Below are 16419 nucleotides of genomic sequence, written 5' to 3'. Positions count from 1 at the left end.
CGAACACATTAAATATACGAGCACACGAAGCAGACGTCTCTGATAAAAGAGGAAAACAGTTTGAGCTCAGAACTGAAGATTGAACAACGGAAGAGAAATGAGATCAATGTTCATGTGGAATCTCATTTCAGGACTTCCTGAAACTATGTAGACGGAACTGATGGTGCTGATTCCTGGTTGTGACTTGGCAGCTCTTGTGTTTATTTGTATGGAACCGTGTGGCTGAAGTAAACATAATATTATACTAATCTCAGGCTGAGCTTCAGCTTTGGAGCTTCGTATCATTTAAAGAGAAAACATAAACGCCGCTGAACACTTTGGATTGCCACTCGATTCCATTCCAGCACTCCGTCGAGGTGGGGGGGTGGGGGGGGGACAGCTGTCGGGTCTTGACGGCGGCCTTGTGTTTTCACAGACTGTCCTGTAAAAAGGCCACAGGTTCACTCCCAGCAGCAGCTGCAGGCTTCAGCGACCAGGCCCCTAAACGGCCGGCATTTGGTCCTTTAATACACATCTTCAAAGACGACTTGAGCAGTAACGCGATGCAGTGAACAAAAGAAGAAGAAGAAGAAGAAAGAGAAAAATGCCACCCGGGATGACGTCCATGTGACGGAGGAGGGCGGAGCTGCTCCTCCACCGGCCCGGGCGCCTTATCGGTGAGCCGGTCGGGTCGGATCTCTCACATGGAGCCTGTTTATTTTCACCAGAGGTAAAAGAGACGGCTTCTGCTTTAAAAAAAAGAAAAGCAACCAGGACGCGGCTCTATTTGCAGCGTCATGAGTCATCAGCCGGGACGGAGGAGGAGGCGGAGCACCTGTAGGACCATGTGTCCCAAAAACAACAACAATGAGCAGCGCGACTGCAGCCGCCGCCACGCGAGGACACGAGGAGCGAGTCAAGGACGCCGAAGGGACGCGACGGGGGGGACGGTGTGAGCCGCAGGACGGCACCAGCTACGTAGACTTTTACCAGCGTAGACCTTTACCAGCGTAGACCTTTACCAGCGTAGCCCTTTACCAGCGTAGCCCTTTACCAGCAGAGACCTTTACCAGCGTAGCCCTTTACCAGCGTAGCCCTTTACCAGCGTAGACCTTTACCAGCGTAGCCCTTTACCAGCGTAGCCCTTTACCAGCAGAGACCTTTACCAGCGTAGCCCTTTACCAGCGTAGCCCTTTACCAGCGTAGCCCTTTACCAGCGTAGACCTTTACCAGCAGAGACCTTTACCAGCAGAGACCTTTACCAGCGTAGCCCTTTACCAGCGTAGCCCTTTACCAGCGTAGCCCTTTACCAGCGTAGACCTTTACCAGCAGAGACCTTTACCAGCAGAGACCTTTACCAGCAGACCTTTACCAGCAGAGACCTTTACCAGCAGAGACCTTTACCAGCAAAGACCTTTACCAGCGTAGACCTTTACCAGCAGAGACCTTTACCAGCGTAGACCTTTACCAGCAGAGACCTTTACCAGCGTAGACCTTTACCAGCGTAGACCTTTACCAGCAGAGCCCCCCACACACACTCTGCTGTCCCTTCTGGGGGGCAACAAGGTGTCAGCTCGGCGGCTGGTGACGGAGAACAGGGCACACAAGTCGTGTCGCACTGCTCGCTATCTACTTCCTGAAGTCCTCAGTGGCGCCGGCGGTGAAGCCCCCCCCTCCTACATACTACCCCCCCCCCCCCCCTCATGGCTTTGCGGGCTGATTAGAAGGCTCTGACACACATTTGGGCCGATATGAAACCTGTAGGAAGCTGAAGAGCAGGATCCTCCTCCTCCCTCTCGATCGCAGCCCGAAGCCACTCAAACCCGTTCCACCAGAAACGCGGCCTCAGCGCCGCCGAGGTCCGGCCGGTCTTACCGTTGAGAGAGTGAAGACGCCGGGACGCGGGACGCAGGACGCAGCTCAGTCTGAGGATAGTCCGAGGGAGAGATCACGGAGCACGTGTGCCATCGGCTGCTGCTGGAGGGGCGACTGCTGGTGGGAACGCCTCCACCCGGACGCCTCCACCCGGACGCCCCCAACTAGCCCCCCCCCCCCTCCCCCTGGACCCCCCCCTACCCTCTGCTGCCTGCTGCTTCTCGTCAAGTAAACCCCTCCCAGGTCACCCTTTGCCCGAATATGCCTTCAGCAACTGCCACCAATTCATCAGTGTCCCCGTTGACTCTTTGTTTACGCCTTTAAGCTCTTAAACTACACGTGGAAATGAGTTCGTTTCTCTGACAAAACGAACAGAATCATTTTCCTTTAAAGGCGGATTTCTCCTTAAGGTGACTAATGGTACCGATCATGTTCAGCCTGGTGAGGAGCTGAGAAAAGCTCCGTAGATGTTTCGAATGAATGATGAAAACTTTTAATGATCATTTATTAAACAAAGTAATTTCTGCTCTTGTGCTTCATATCGTCGTGAACCGACCGCTGCTTGAACATCGAACGCGTTTAAAGAGGAAGTCGAGTCCTCGGTTTGAAGTCCCTTTAATTGACATTCTCTTCATTATTTCATCAGGTTTCATCAAACGCTGAGACTGTGAGCAGCAGACATGTGGTGTGAACATGATGAGCAGAGACAGCTTGCAGTCACTGACTGTGTGTGTGTGTGTGTGTGTGTGTGTGTGTGTGTGTGTGTGTGTGTGTGTGTGTGTGTGTGTGTCAGACGCTCGTAGCACGCCACGCGGTCCCTCGTGCACGTGCGCGAGTGTTCGTCCTCCATTTGGACCATGAGCTGCTGGCAGGCAGCTGCCTACATGCCTTTTGTTCCACCGGACCCTTGAAAGCCCCCCCACCCTGACATGTACACACAGCACCACACAGATATACACTTTGCGTGCTCAGCTGTCAGAGTGTTCAGCAAACCGGCGATGTCTCGTGGCCCCTCCCCCGGCGCTGTAGTCTGCTGCTAAGTAATAACCAAACACGCACAGATCCTCGGTGAGATACAGTTAGATGTGTGTGTGTGGGGGGGGGGGGCAACGGGGGGTCTTTAAAAGGAGGAGATTCGCCGCCTGTGACCGTTTTGTTGCTCTCGCTTCCCAAGGAATGAGTCTCCAGCCCCCCGACCTTCAGCGACCTTGAAATCTCCAGAGGGGTGTGGGAAGCGGGGAGGCCGTGGAGCCATCGAGCACGCCGTGTTAAAGGGGGGGGGGGGGTATCAACTCCTTGCGTCAAGCTGGGAAACATGTGCACCACCAACAAACCGACACGACCTCATGCTTCTGTTTGTAATAATGTTTCCTTCAACGGGCTTTTCAAAATAAAATTCCTTCTCAAAATCTTAGTGACAAATGACTCTAAATTTCTCTGAGAGCGACAGAATCACAGCGGGTCACAAACAGAGGCGAGTGTATTTCTGTTGCAAGGAGCAGCGTGGAAGCTGAACAAACGCATGGGGCGAGAGGTGGGCCGGCTCCGGAGGCCCCCCGGGGAGGAACAGCTCATCCGTGGGGTTAGTCCACGTAAAGTGCATTAAAGAATAATAGAAAATACAGATCCACCATCATCTGCCGCGTAACTCATCTGTAACTGTACGTAGACGTCTTCAGTAATATTAAAGAAGGTTGGATTAGTAAGAGTTTAACAAGTTGTGCCTTTATTTTGAAATTGCCATGTCCCCATTTCCATGATACAATAATCAGAGCCAAACTGCTTCAGGAGAATGTCAATAAATGTGTTCATCGTTTAATATCAATGAGTAAATTGTATTATGTCGCATTTTGAGATAAAAGATAGAAATAAATACCCAAAGAATCAATAATGACCAATAAGGAACTTATGATTTACATGATCATGTTTATTATGATTCATAGTCCCTGATAATCTACCAATCTGTGCTAAGATAGTTAAGGTTAGCAGCACCTGAGCTAACAGCTAACTAGGGAGGAATACATGGGGGATGCCTTCGCGCTCTGTTCAAGGACGGCCGGTAAATCTCAGCGTCATCTAGTAAAATGTTGTTTTTGGCGAAATAAATTCAGCTGTTTGATGATGTTTTCAAAGCAACGTAAAAGAGATAAGAGATGATAAGAGATACTATGTCCTGTGTACCTTCTCAACGCATCTCCAAGCAGATAAACAAAGAAGCTTATCGATGAAACTACAATCGAATAAATAAACAATAATACTTACTCAGAAGTAACAAGTCTGATTGATCCGATGGGGGGGGGTTGTTTTCATAGAAATAATCATAAAAGTAGTGACACTCTAGAGACAAGCGGCACCTCTCAGCCCCCCCGAGCTGTCACAGCCCAAAGGTCAAAGGTCGAGAGCGGCATGACGAGCCGGAGCAGACGCAGCAACCTGTTCCCTTCCACTGCCTGCCCCCCCCACGCCACGCCACGCCACGCCACGCCACAACCCAGCACAACGGCCCACGCAGCCCCCCAGCAGGGATCTAAGCTGCGGCGGTGTAACGTCGGCGCTTCTCCCGCTGCGTTCTAATCAACGCTCTGTGTGTGCTGCTGTTATTATATTTGAATCCATCAAGTAAATTAAAAGGCATGAATCACACGGCGACGTTTAGCTTACGCACCAAGAAAACAGATCCATCCGGGTAGATCTCGCTCTGTTTGGATTGGGGAGGAGGAAAAGGTGATTTTTTTTCATTAAATTGACGTTCTGGTTTGAAGTAGTGTTGGAAAAATCCTGCCGTGGCCAAAAGGACGAGTCGTATTTCTCTGAGTATAAACAGAGTGGGCAGGTTTCTGGTTGAAGTCCTTTTTAAAGCCAGATGCAGACGGGATTATGTCCCGGTCACGGCGACGTAGTCGTCGCCACTTCAGCGACAAGCAGCCAAGGGGAAGCGGCCACGTGGGCACGGAGGAGGACGTGGACGTGGCGTGAGCGTCTCCGGCAGAGACCCGTCAGTCGGGGTGAAGGATCTATTTTCTGCACAAACGCTGCCAACGTACGCTTCATCTTGTTTGCTGATAGAAGCACCGCGAGCTCTCTGATCTCAGATTCAAGAGAGAAATCTCCCCAACAGCCGCTTGGGGTTGGAGAGCGCGTTCAAACACACAGGCGTTGGTCCTCGCTGAGGAACGCAGAGGCGCTTCAGAGCTGCTCGCTCAGACTGATGCAGCTCGCCGGGCAGTGAAGGCGTCTTTCTGCTGTGTTGCTTCTGTCTGCAGGAAGGAGACGGCACCGGAAAACAAAATGCCCACAGGCATCATGTGCAGCGGGGCAGTGAGTGCCCCCCCCCTCCCTCCCCCCCTCACCCGCCCCCCGTCCCCCCCAAAAACCTCCACAGGCTCTCTGACATTGACAAACACACTCAGAAACAGCTGACGTTTTAACAGGCTTACAACAGCTGACAGGCTACAGGTGGGGCAGAGGGGACCCTCCATAAGCCCTCTGCCCCCCTCTGCCCCCCCCCCCTCCCCTTAGTGCCATGCTCATAATCCCCCCCCCCCACACACACACACACACACCTGTTGTGACTCCAGAGGAATTGTCCTCTGTGAAAGGCCTCCTTCATACTGTACCCACTAAACACACACAGGTTGTTATGTCCCGTCGGTGTGCACGTGAGTGTGTACATGCGTGTTGCGTGTTGCGTCCGGCTCACAACAGGCGCCACGCCAGACCAGAACGGCGGCTAAAAACACGGCGAGGATTCTGATGGGAGGCTGGAAAGGGCAGAATTCAGAATTCAGAGACGCCCCCTCTTCCAAACGCCATTGTGAGGCGAGGCGAGCCGACCCCCCCCCCCCCCCCCCCCAGAGAAGTGACCCGTAGAGCGCGGGATGTTCAGGGCGGTTTGTAAAAAAAAAAAGAAAGCGCAAAGCTGAGAGCGGATTTGAAGGCGCAGCACTTTTTGGGATTGGATGAGGAAACATGTGGGGGGGGTGGGGAGGGGGGGTAAAAAACAACACATCTGTGGGTGGTGAATTCTCGCTGGGTGGGCAAAGCGGAGCAGAAAAGAAGTCCGACCTTCTGGTGCAGACTTTTAATATCAGTGATCTGCTGTTTTTACTTTAAATCCGGCATTGACGTCACATCCCGTCTTTCCGACGGCCCTTGAAGGCACCGTGTGCCACAGACGCAGGACTTCAAGTTGTGATTCTATCATAATAAACGTTGTATTCCACAGAGCCGTTGCTTTAATCGCATCCTATTGAACTCCACAGTTCAGTAACTCCGCCGCTGAGCGCTGTGCATAAACCTTTTAACGTAAGCTCATCCCCCCCCACCCTCCCCCCTCTCCCCCTTTGCCTTCCTTGAGAGCGGCAGCCTGGTGGTGTTCCAGCTGCAATGTGATCAGTTCAATAACACAAACAACTGCCAGAATCCTGTGTGTGTGTGTGTGTGTGTGTGTGCGTGGGCGGATGTCTGTGTGCGTTTGCTTTTCGTGGCAGCGCGTGTGGGCTGGAGAGGCCCGGGCGAGAGGTGAGGAACGAGTCAGCCATTGAACGCCATCAAATAGAGCGTTATCTAACGCCGGCACTGACGCAGAGAGTCAGAAGGAAATTCGGGGCCGAGAGAAACGGATTCAAAAGGAGGTCGAGGTGTCAGCGCACGTTCTCCGCACACATGTGCCTCCTGCGGAGAGGAACGCCGAGCAGCATCAGAACCTCTGGAGTCGCCTCAGTGAGCCGACGGATTCAAAAAGGAAAACGCAGAGGCGCCATCGCGGTAACGGGTGGACACGGTAACGGGTGGACACGGTAACGGGTGGACACGCGAGTTCCCGGCGTCACGGCAACGTCACACAAGCAGACTCTTCTTCCTCACTGCATCAGAAATGGCTACTGTACAGCGGAGGAAGAAGCTGCTTCTCCACGTTAGCTCGTGGCTAACGGAGTGAGCGCCGCGCAGATGGTCCCACAGCACAGCGCCCCCCCCCCTCCCTCCCACAGCGAAGGAAGGAGGTCGATGTAGATTCGTGCGTATTCAAATGAGGCCTTAACCTCTCCGCTGGAAGTGCGAGAGAGGTGTGGGAGGACTCTGAGGGGGAGGCGGGACCGTAGAGAGCCGGGGGGGAGGCTAGAAGTTGATGATGAAGAGTAAGAAAATGTCAGACCTCAAGTGGAAAGAGAAGCAGGAGGGAGAGTAGAGCGAGTACGAGGTGAGAGCTGCTTTGCTACTTCAGCTGAAGCGCCGGTGAAGCAGCCCCTGCCCTCACGCCAGGGTAACCCCGTTGGCCCCCCGCTGTGGAGGAAGGTCTCCCCGTCTCAAGACCCGATCCCATTGGTCCTGCAGCTTTACTCCGGTACGAGGACGGAGAGGTCCAGCAGCAGGGAGCGCCTCCTTCACGTCTCCTGCCTCCTTCACGTCTCCTGCCTCCTTCACGCCTCCTTCACGTCTCCTGCCTCCTTCACGCCTCCTTCGCGTCTCCTGCCTCCTTCGCGTCTCCTGCCTCCTTCACGTCTCCTGCCTCCTTCACTCCTCCTTCGCGTCTCCTGCCTCCTTCGCGTCTCCTGCCTCCTTCACGTCTCCTGCCTCCTCCTGCCTCCTCCGCGTCTCCTGCCTCCTCCTGCCTCCTTCGCGTCTCCTGCCTCCTCCTGCCTCCTCCTGCCTCCTTGGCGTCTCCTGCCTCCTTGGCGTCTCCTGCCTCCTCAGGCTCAGTAATCACAGTACAGCTCGGTGTTGTGAGTCAGCAGCGGGTCTTTGCTGATGACCCTGCGTGATGCAGCGGAGGAAGGAGCGCGCTCCTAAAAACAGACGCTTCTCCACGTCTCCTCTCGCCATCTTCCCCCGGTCTCGTGGGTGCAGCGCTGCTTTTCATCGGCTTCCCAACTTCCCCCGTCCTCCGGCCCGCCCCGCGTCCCCCGTCATGTCCTCCGGCCCGTCCTGCATCCCCCGGCCCGTCCCGCCTCCCCCGACATGTCCTCCGGCCCGTCCCGCGTCCCCCGGCATGTCCTCCGGCCCGTCCTGTCTTTGCGTTGTGGTTCGGCAGCTGGACACAGTGCTGTGCTGCTCTGATCAGCAGCCTTTCATTCATTATGAAGCAGTGAGTTTGTCACATGACGCCGTGAGTGGAATCAGATGTACAATATTGACGCTTTGTGCGAATGGACGCTGAGGAGTCGCCTGTCAATCATCCAACGAACTACGGTTCATTCAAAGTTTTGTCAAATCGCTTTCTTTACTAAAATACATGAAATAATATGTTGTGTTGTGTCTTCATAACATATAGAGACTTTTTGATGAAATATGTGGAGAATCATTGCTAATGGAAGACATTAGAGGACCCGGTGGTGACCTTGACCTCTGACCTTTGTGTGGATGAGACCAAGTTGATAATAATAAATACAACTAGTTTTAAGTGTGACTCCGTCACGCGTCACTGGATCATTCGCACTCCTTTCACTCACTTTTCTTCCTCGTTCAGACACACAGTCGTGTTGCTGAAGGACGCCAGAAGCTGAACTAAATGGATTTAAATTGGTTCTAAGTGGATTCTGACACGCGGCCCCGTCAAGGTCGAGCCGGCCGGCCTCCCGCTCAAAGCTCCCGTTATTTAAGGTTAATCCTGCAAATTGTGTCCTCTGCCCCCCCCCGACCCCCCCACCACACACACACACCTACAACTGATAACGGTCCATTCGGCGAGCGTCGCCCCCGATGGCCTCTCTGGTGGGGATGTTAATCTGGACAGAAGAGAGACGGGGTGAGACATCCGGAGACAAAGTGCCGTGAGTCCACCAGATTCCATAATCCCCGATGAGCAGCACACGTTGCGTTCACTGGCTTCTCATTTGCTCGTCTGTTTGTACCTCCGCGCAGAAACGAGGTCAGCTCAGATTTCCATTCTGGCTCCAAAGCGGGTTATTTCCAGCAATTTCTTGCGAGGCGGGCCGGATATATTTAGTGCTCTGAACGGGATATTTTTAGCGAGAATCAACAAACGCGTCGGGATTCACCACACGGGGGGGGGGGCTTCACGTAACGGATCCTCGCAGAGACCTGGCGAGCTGCGTGGCGAGCGCCGCTCCGCTGGTTCCGTAATGAAATCACCGGGGACATCAGAGCAGAACTCACCCATCTGGGTGCGAGTTCAGCATCTTGCTCAAGGGCACTTTGGCCAACACTCATCCGGTGACCTTTTCCCGATTAGTAGACTTCTCTCTGAAGTCCGGACCACCCGGCTGCCCTACTTCCCCACAATGCATCATCACGCCGCAGATGAGTGGAAAGAGACGGTTGGTTAGAAGAAGAAGAAGGAAACATCATCATCATTTATCGTGGGAGGATGAAGCTGAGAGCAGAAACCCAGACGCATCGAGTCGACTTGCTGATGTTTCACATCACGTTTCACTGGTTAAAGCGAGAAGATGAAGTTCAGCGACAGAATCAGGAGCGAGCTCTTCTGGGTGAAACGGGCACTTTGGACCACGACTGAACCGACGTAAAGTCACTAACTGATGAGGCGTTCGAGCTCGACTCGTTTTATTTTGATTTCCACTTTCATCCAGCCGTCTTTTATCGTGGAACATGGCCGCCGTTTAAACGAGTTGATGAAGGACTTGAAGAAGGAAAACAGAATGGGAAGTGAAGCAGATTTTGGGATTCCATGAGATCCACGAGTCATCTTAAGAGCTCTTCCTATGAAATAGTGATGCCTCTGAAGATTGAATCATCTGGGTTCGTTAAATATTGAATGGTGGATTTAACGCGGCAGAAGACACACAAACACGCACACGCACACACACACACACACATTGTCCTCGAGAGAAAGTTATTATTCTGTGAAATCTAGTCGGAGGAAGACATTGCAGCATTAAACCCCCCAAAAGGGGATCAGCAGGAGCATAAATCAAAATCAAGGCGTCTGAAGTCTCCCCTAGTTTAGATAAACCCACGTGGTGACTTAGATAAACCCACGTGGTGACTTAGATAAACCCACGTGGTGACTTAGATAAACCCACGTGGTGACTTAGATAAACCCACGTGGTGACGCGCTGTTTGCACAGAAAGCTTTACGGTTCACATCCTTCAAAGCGCTCGGCAGTAACTAACCCTCAAAGAAGAAGAGAAAAGTCACATTTCCAGTGGAAATCTACAAGATTCATTTTTATTTTCTCCATCTTTGTAGCTGCGCTGCTCAGATCAGCTGTCAATCAAACTGGTGTGGGCGGATTTTGTATTTTGGGGCTTTTCTTTTGATGAAGTTTAGGTGTCAGTAATTGGTGCATCTCTTTTTCTTCTTTGCCTTTCTAACCACAGAGACGATGCTCCCCTCGGGTCTCTTCTTCTGTTTCTATTTCAAACCAACCAGAAATGTAAAAATGCTGCAGACAAAGTCTCTCAAAAAGAAATAAAACAGATGCCGTGTGTTGTTATGACAACGATACTGAAGGAAATAGCGTAGAAAGGATCATGTTCCTTTCATAATAAGTACATTTATTCTATTATGTTTCTATGTTTAAAGGCCCTTTTTAACTTGAAATTATGCAAAATAAAATTATGAAAAATATAATAAATGTTTTTTCTTTTTGCTATTTGCTGGTGTGGTTTCAGTCATCTGCCGTGGTGTAAAAGATGAAGTCGCTCCTCGCGGATAAACACGCCCCCCTCAGAGACTCCGCCCCCTCCCTTTGTGCTCATTAACTTAATTGATATTTAACCCGTAGATTGGCAGCTGAAGATGGCTCAATTAAGGGATTATTCCTGCGTAAATCAGGTGCCGTGTCGCCTCCTCCGGACCAGAATGCTTCACTCCGGCCCCGAGGGTCAGAGCCGGGAGGGAAGACAACTAATGGTTTTCTTATTTAACCATTTGGTAAAACTACAGATAGTTGAAAACGCCCAAAATGTTCAAATTGCTAAATTTTCCAAATAAAATGCACATAATGTATTCACTATCGTATTCAATTAATACACCCGGCGCTCATTAAAAGATTAGGAATTGGTTCTAAAAGGCAAATAACGTACCAATTAATCAACTTTCAGGTCGACAAAACGCTCCCTGAAATTTGGTAAAAACATTTTCTGCTGCATTGATTTGAAGAAAACCTCTTTCTATTTAAAACGAAGCACAAAGCAGCCGTACGACGCAACGAAAAGCACAAAAGAAATGTGCAAAACAACAACAAATGATTTGACCTTTAATAATATCTGTATCACGTGCATTAAAAGCAGCAGGGCAGCCTGAGTATGTGGTTCCATCCCTCACACGGTTCAGGCTAACGTTAAGTGCTGTGGGAGAAAACCTCCCTGGACTCATTCATTGTGTGAAAATCAAAAGCTGCTCACGCTCGGCCAGAAGAACAGGATTCAAGCCGCTGAGCTCGTCCAACGAGTTCTCCACTGAGACACAAAACATTGTGTAAGAACGAACCATCAAACCTCGTTTCTCTCCGGACACATTTTACCGTTTGTGGTCTCGGTTGTATCATCACTGTACAACTCACTGTGCCCATATATAATATACACAGAGGTATAATAAACGAATAATATATATAACACAAATATATCACAGTCCTGCTGGAGTCGGAAGGCGTCGGTGCTGCCGAGGCGAAAAACGCTGAACTTCTCCCGTCCAAACAAAACAAACGGTAGATGTGATCAGCAGCCCGGTTCCCCCCCCCCACGGCCCCCGCCTGGTGCTTCTCTGGCTGCGAGGCCATTTTGAACCCCAGTAAGGGGTGTGGGGGATTGTGAGGTGAGGCTTGACGCCGTTACGCACACGTTAAATGGCTGATGGTCTTCTCATTGTGAAAAAAAATAAAAAAACAACACATTTGGCGTCGATTAAGGGGAAGGAGACCCCCCCCCCCCCCTCTGATTGAATCACAGCCATGGTGGCAGAAGGCAGAGGCCCGCTGTGCGGCCGAGTCCTTCCTGTTCTCCTCGCTCAGCGTGGGAACAAAGCGCCACACAAAAAGGCCTCCGAAGCGTCGAGACGGGAGCAGGTAGCGAATCGCTCCATTTAGAAACAACAATCTTTAAAAGGAAAATAAGTAAATAGGAAAAAGCGCACATCTTGTGGTTTGGAGGCTTCCGGCGCCTCGTCTCTGTCCAGCGGGAGAAGATAAGGAGGAGACGCCTCTCGGCCCTCTGCGGCGCCGAGTCGATCGATTCGTCGCCCGGGTCAACGACACCAACTGATAAGTGGAGATTGGACGACGGGTATAAATTTCAGCGATCGCCAAAGTCGCGGGACGCACTTTCAGGGTGTCCAGGGGGCCTCCGGTAACGGGGCTGTGCTGGCGGGTTAATGCGGCGCTGCTCTTTGGTTTGGTTCTCACGCCGCAGCCGTTCACACCGACGTCTGCTTGCAGTCTCTCGTTTACTATCCAGACTACAAAAGACGTTTAATTCTCAACTCAATTCAAGCGGACACTAGTAATCCGTGGATTTGTTGGTGGTTTTGGGTGAGAAGTCTTCGTGGACCTTAGAAATGCTTCAATGTCTCCAAAATAACGTCATAAATGGCAAAGAGGCTGTGAGGAAGGTCCTTTGCACCTCCACGTCCTGATGGAGTAAACGAGTGAACGGATTTATAAACCAGATCCTCCCAATTCAAAAAGTGAACAAGCCACTGGGACCCGACCTGTCCGATCCCTCCGATACGCAGAAAACATCCGTCAGTTGGTCGACTGATTAACAGTGAATGACCGCGAGCGATGAAAACACCCACCGCGCCGATGTGACTGTAGACCGGCGCCACGCATCCGACACGCTAAGAGACCCGATGAGTCCTGACAGGAAGTGCACGGCCTGGACGCAGAACAAACTGCTCTTTTGTGAACATTTAGTTTACTGGTGGGATTATAAACTAACTGTATTCCGTTATGTTACAGTTCTGAAATATTTTACAGCTGAATTAGCTCGTTTATACAAGAAGAGAAATAGAAGGTCTGTGCATACAAGTCATTATTGACTGTATTGATTTCCTCTGCCTTAAGATTGCAATATTACTTGTAGCCAAAAGTTCACGGTTTAACCAATTTTAATAAATGTTCTTCTGTCAGCCTGAAATACGTCATGCGTCAGAGGTGAGGAACTTCCCAAATGAAATACAATAATACAGATTACAATGTGCGTCTGCATTGTTTAGGTGTGTCAGGTTACAGGTTTTAAACAGCCAGGTGGAGCAGGTTGCTAGGCAACGGGAAAGCTGGTGACACAAGCAGGTCGTTGGAGGACCCGGCCCCGTGAGCGATGAACAGGAAGTGCCATACATGGTGGAGACCTGTCAATCAGCGCGTAGCCCCGCCCTAAAGCATCCTCTACTTTATGGTCTGTTTGACTAAAGGAGCATCATGCTGTATCGAAGACTTGGAACCAGAGATTGAGACCATGAACCCGTGTTTACAATGTTTACTGATGGAATGAATCACCTTCTCATAGACGTCTATGGGAGCAGAGGAGTCGCCCCCTGCTGGTCACTACAGAGAAGTAGAGTCATTTCCTCATAGACGTCTATGGGAGCAGAGGAGTCGCCCCCTGCTGGTCACTACAGAGAAGTAGAGTCATTTCCTCATAGACGTCTATGGGAGCAGAGGAGTCGCCCCCTGCTGGTCACTACAGAGAAGTAGAGTCATTTCCTCATAGACGTCTATGGGAGCAGAGGAGTCGCCCCCTGCTGGTCACTACAGAGAAGTAGAGTCATTTCCTCATAGACGTCTATGGGAGCAGAGGAGTCGCCCCCTGCTGGTCACTACAGAGAAGTAGAGTCATTTCCTCATAGACGTCTATGGGAGCAGAGGAGTCGCCCCCTGCTGGTCACTACAGAGAAGTAGAGTCATTTCCTCATAGACGTCTATGGGAGCAGAGGAGTCGCCCCCTGCTGGTCACTACAGAGAAGTAGAGTCATTTCCTCATAGACGTCTATGGGAGCAGAGGAGTCGCCCCCTGCTGGTCACTACAGAGAAGTAGAGTCATTTCCTCATAGACGTCTATGGGAGCAGAGGAGTCGCCCCCTGCTGGTCACTACAGAGAATGCAGCTTCACCTCAGGAGCGCAGGTTCTGCGTGCATGACACCAGACAGAGGAGCCCAGCAGCTGGAGCTCAGGGTTCCCCTCCCCACCGACCTGAGGCGCTCACCTGTCGGCCCCTTAGGGAACGACCCCCCCCTCATCCCCGTCTCCTGCTTCCACGGGCAAAATGGATTCTGGTTGGAGGAAATTAGAAGTTTGATGGCCCTCTCTCCCGGGAGAAAAGCAATCACGCTCCAACGAGGACACAATTGTCGCACTGGGCTCATGAAAGAGACATAAAAAGATTTGTCAGACACAAAAGCTTAAAGGATATGAGGAAGAACGCGTACAATATGCGTATTTTATATTAAAAAGGGGGGGGGGGGCGCGTGCAAAACACCGCAATGTAAAGCTGTCATTTCTTACTAAAATTAATGGCGCGATAAAAGTTGCCAATAAACTAGAACGTAAAATCACATTAAAAAAATACACACACGCGCACGCACGCACGCGCCCACACACACACACACACACACACGCACAGCGGGGCTGACACTTGCTGTAAATCGCTCCTGACAGCTTTGCGGAGCGTTGTCGGTGGCGCGCGCGCCTCGGAGGAGGGAAAGGTGGCGCTCCGCTTTGATGCTGAGGAACAACCCGGGGCTGCGCGTGCCCTTGACCCGCGGACACGCGGAGCTTCTTTCCGTTTCTGTTACTACAACGACACAAACACGCACGCACCTCCAGCACGGCAGCCGGACGCCACAGCTGTCACACACACACACGCACACACACACAAACACACTGACACAAACAAACACACACACACACACACACACGGGAGGAAACAGAAACGTAGCAGCAGCGACTTACCCGCGCAGCGCGTCCACATCTGTTCACCGACACTCGAACGCGCACTTTGGTTGCGTTCAGGCACGAGAGGACCACGCGGGGACAATGTAAAAGAAAAGATAAAATAAAGTAGAAATGCGTGTCTTCCTACTTGATGTGGCAGGTAACTCTTGAGTTGAGGCGAATGGAGCCCTGATCCTCCCTGAGAGGGGCTGGCTGTCCCTGACCGACGGGCCGGCGCGGCCAATGACAGCGAGCCGTGCGCGACGCCTCGGCCAATCGGATCGCCGGCGCTGAGCGAATCGCGGGAGGGGGGCGGGGGAAAGGGAGGCGAGCTGTGAAGTAGGAAGGGCTGATGGCGACATCATGTGTTAGGAGTTTGTATCCCTCCGCCCTGTCGGAGCCGTGAGAGCAGCGGCTCCACTTCCGGTGCTTTTGTTATTTTTATTTAAATAAAACTTAAATAAAATAAATATTTATTTACACATGTATAAATAAAATGTTGTTATGAAATATATTCATGAGTGATGTTATGTAGATACTGAGGGAATTATTTAAACATTTACACAGCAGCAACCAACCGTGTCTCGTGCTGGCATGCATTTATTTGCATTAATGGTACGTTGTTGTATTATTGTTAGTATTGATCTTGTTTACAGGTGCTCATTGTTCTTAATGCATATTTAAGTTCTCTGCTTTACTTTCACCGGATGCTGAACAAGCGGTGACCCGCGCCCTACTTCTCTGTGCCGAGGCGGAGGAACACCGTGTTTACGCTGAGCTGAGGACACGGACGCTCGGTGACGTGCGTGGTCAGCGGGGCGCGTGTGGCAACCACACGCACGAAAAATTGGCTTTCGCGCGACTGCACGCGCACAATTATTTTTGGCGGAAGACTTCACGCGCAGAGTTTCGTTTTCTAGCCTCCTGTCGACGTAACTGCGCGAGGTTACGTGTGACGTCAGCGAGTAGCTGTGACATTCAAAGTAACGCGGGCTCGTGCGTGCGATGCTTTTCGGCCTCATAGATTTGTGGAGAGTCATTATTTATATATAAGTCACGTTTTACTTAATTCACCTTTAATACATATAACATATAATATACAATATATATAAACAATTAAAATAAATATTTCCATTAAATATAACGCGAAAAACGTATTTAAAACACCATATGTTTATTCAAATATGCAGTAAAAAAATTAAAAATATTTAAAAAGTGAAACAAATCCAGGCCTGAGTAGAGAACAGTGAGTGCTGAAGTAACAACAATTATTATGGAGACAGAATAAGTTACTTGTGGTAGTTGATTTGTTAGAAATCAACCTGTTATTGTAGTCTCATGTTTCTCACTATAAGGTTCGGGTCCCTCCTAAGGGTCACCCGATATGTCCTGAGATGATCATAAACTCACATAAGTCTACTTTTTTTTTTCAGGAACTAAAGTATTTAAAGGCTTCATTGTCGTATGTTTGGGGATGTGGTAAAGAACATGTGACCCCCCCCCCCCACCTCTCACCCCCTCTCACCCCAAAACCGCTGACTTTCACCAAAAGTCCGCTCAGGCATCCCTGAGGAATGTGAACCAGAGCCACCGTGTGGACATGTGGCGGTCCCACGGGGGGGGGGGGGACGTGCCTCCGAGTCTGGTAACGCAACACATGGAGACAGCCGGGGGGGGGGGGGCTCCAGGAATCACACACGGCTTCATAAA

General features: G+C 50.9%; 1 protein-coding gene across 1 annotated transcript in view; it reads right to left on the bottom strand.

Moving 5' to 3' along the window:
• Positions 1 to 14937, bottom strand: part of mef2d (myocyte enhancer factor 2d) — a 42962-nt gene extending 28025 nt beyond the window's left edge. The window contains 1 exon segment of the mRNA XM_078094323.1: positions 14728 to 14937. The gene's annotated coding sequence lies outside the window, so the exon portion shown is untranslated.
• Between the last annotated feature and the right edge of the window lie 1482 nt (positions 14938 to 16419).

The sequence above is a fragment of the Gasterosteus aculeatus genome, chromosome 20, assembly GCF_964276395.1.
Source record: "Gasterosteus aculeatus chromosome 20, fGasAcu3.hap1.1, whole genome shotgun sequence".
Taxonomy (NCBI): Eukaryota; Metazoa; Chordata; class Actinopteri; order Perciformes; family Gasterosteidae; genus Gasterosteus; species Gasterosteus aculeatus.
Note: the sequence above shows the minus strand (reverse complement) of the source record. Positions and strands in the feature narration are given on the sequence as shown.